Source organism: Harmonia axyridis, chromosome 1 (assembly GCF_914767665.1).
Source record: "Harmonia axyridis chromosome 1, icHarAxyr1.1, whole genome shotgun sequence".
NCBI lineage: Eukaryota > Metazoa > Arthropoda > Insecta > Coleoptera > Coccinellidae > Harmonia > Harmonia axyridis.
Window position 1 is genome coordinate 52,984,429 of NC_059501.1, and position 3,003 is coordinate 52,987,431.

Sequence of the window (3,003 nt, forward strand, 5' to 3'; positions counted from 1 at the left end):
GCAGCGACAAGGTGAGCAAACGTAGAACTATAAATGTTGCCATTGGAGTGTTTGCTTGTATTAGTTGTGTGTGTATTTGCGTTATTAAAATTCGATTTTACAATAAATATAACAACTTTTCAGACTTCTATAGTGAACAAGTGTGTTACTGTGTATATTTTATTTTAATTTTAGGTGAAGGCGTTAAATATCATCATTTGTTTCAGTTCAGTCTAGTGATATTGAAAGTTATGCAAGGATGGAAGACTTCGAAAAATGACGAATAACAATCGTGTGCATATAATATGTGAACGGTTCAATCAACATTATTATACTACAGGATTCTAATAGTACCTTTTTTAGGTCCAAATGGCAAGACTGAGTAGAATACTTGGGGTATCTTAAAGGTACAAACACTTCTAGAAGTCTTTATGAAGGTGAAGAAGTTTTAAATGCTGGTCACATAATAAAAATGTTACATGTTATTTGCATGACTAATAAACTTTAGTTGAAAGGTTTTTTTACTTATCAGAATTGATCATTTCACATTACCCTTCAATTATACAGTCCCAACAAAATATTACAAATGCTAATGTATTGAATATTTTTAGGAATACTACAGAAAGTCGCATATCCATTTTTTTTATTTATTAAGAGATAACTCAATTTACATAAAATGTTTCTAAAAATAAATTTAAATAACTAGGTTACTTAAAACTACTCATATCGATACCTATTTATCGAATTAAATTATTGCTTGACTAATGAATCATCAAAAAATAATGAGAATTCAATTGAAAATATTTCACTTATGAAATGTATTTATTTTGAAAATATATTTGGCATATTATACGACTATTTTAAAATAATTAAAATGTGATAGAGAAGTATCATCAGTGTGCCCTGAAAAAAAATATATAGAATTTCAAAATACATGTCCAAATATTTCTGAGGAATTTTTCCAATATAGTGTAAAGGTACCTTAGATTTGAAGACAATGTATCTTTGGCACAATTCTTGTGAAATGCCAAATAAAACAGATAATGTCACATATGAAAGATCACATTTCAATTTTGTTAAAACTAAAACAATACACTGCTTGATCGTTAAACGATCTAATCTTTGATCACTGTAAATAGATTGTACTGCTTCTACTATTGTATCTTATAGTTTCATATTATTGAGACCAGTAAAAAAAACTGTTCAGAGCACTATCTGTTGTTATCAGATCACACAAAGAAGATACTTCAGGAGTATTCACTTGCACTTCGAAATCCTTGAAAGTTTTAGGCCCATTATAATCAGGCTGACCCTGAAGAAGCTGTAATAGACCTTGTGCAGCTTCGATTTCATCTTGGGAAGTAGATTGTAGAGCAGGTTCGATTTCTTCACTAGAGCATTCTTCAGCAATAAGTTTTTCTTTGTTGATATTTCTTTGATTCAATCTTTCAGATCTACTACTAGAACATTCAGGTCCTTCCTTTGTGGTAGTGGATCCAACAGAAAGATTTCTGGAAGGCACAGCAGTCTTTTTCAAACATTCTTTCTGTGTAGAACTGGAATCTGTAAACGATTATTATTATTATTATCCCCATAAATATAATCTAAAATTCCGCGTGCTGTCAGTGCTTACCTCGATAAAATAATCATCATCGATAAAATGCAGGGAACATACTTTCATATTTCTTGTCACTGGTTTATCGATTTTTAGTTTCAGTTGCCAAGCTTTTTGTCGATCCATCAGCACTTTACTCCCCAATTTCCCTTCCATCCAAACACGATATATATTACCAGTTTGAGGGAAAGTATGGAACTTGATATTTGACCTTTTTTTCCCAGGAAGAACACTGAGGAACTGAACAATAGCGATTTGAACGACTCAGAACTATTGAAATGATTTAAAAAATATATAAATATTTGTAGAATATCACACAAAAACAAAGCAAAATACTAGAACCTCAGAGGAATGAAAAGGACTGACTACCTCTCAGGTAAGAGTCATAGCAAACCATGGCAACATTTATAGTTACTCTGATTGTCACCAGGTGGCGTAGCGCTTATCTTGATTCGCCTATATCTGTGAAATGTTCAAACAGTGATCCCATCACGCTCTGTATTCGTTTTTCGGAACCGTGACCTGTGACAGTCTGATATCAGTGATTAAATCACAGTTCGTGAAATATCGCTCATCTCTAGTGATGTTCTCATTTTAATTAATGACAAAGCTCCCAGACCGGATCAAAAGATACGAGTCGTAGATGTCAAGACGTCAACAGGAGAATATCGACGGCTGGTCACAAAACTTTGTTTATTGGAACTAGAGAAAAAATAATTCTCCTAGCAGTAGGGAGAAATGTTGAATCTTAATTCTCAGCTCTTGATTACATGTTTTTGTTAGTACAGTCGATAGGTGTCAGCAAAAATAGTGTTTTTTTCATAGAATAATTCTTTATTTATATCAAATAAAAGAATCATTTTGTCCACCATTGTATTTTGCTTGAGGCTCCGTGGTTAGAATTTAGAATACAAAATTCAACAATATTGGGCTAAATAGCATCAAACACAAAACATTCCACAGATCAATTATGACACTCGTACTCGTTTAGTAATTTGGTGATTTCGCCTCCAGGTGGCGCAAAGATTTTTGGATGTTGGATTTGGATATTTTCTCCAGGATTATTATCCTATATAATTAGATCATTGCTTTGAATTGCAGTACTTTTGAATTCATCTAATTGACAGTTGAAAAATAGAATACAGCAGTCAACAGCAGATAACGAATTTTCATTAATATAATTTTCAATATTTGATGACAATGTTAATGTTACAATTACTTGAAAGAAAATTAAAATTCTTTTTCAACTTCATTCATTGTAAATACTTAATTACTTAATTATTTATCAATTGTTCAATTTCGTTGAGTTTCCTCCAGAATTAAATTTTACTAAGGCTATATGAAAAAAACCAACTGATTTGGTTATGTTCCACGAAATAAACAGAAGCACAGATACGTTTGATTTGAAT

At 31.6% G+C, this 3,003-nt stretch overlaps 1 long non-coding RNA gene across 1 annotated transcript; it reads right to left on the bottom strand.

The window, feature by feature from the left end:
* Positions 1 to 1,407: 1,407 nt before the first annotated feature.
* On the bottom strand, positions 1,408 to 1,779 carry LOC123688576. Its single transcript, XR_006750064.1, has 2 exons — positions 1,613 to 1,779; positions 1,408 to 1,542 (listed from the first exon to the last, which is right to left on the bottom strand). It is a non-coding gene; the product is annotated as an uncharacterized LOC123688576 (long non-coding RNA).
* Positions 1,780 to 3,003: the final 1,224 nt, after the last annotated feature.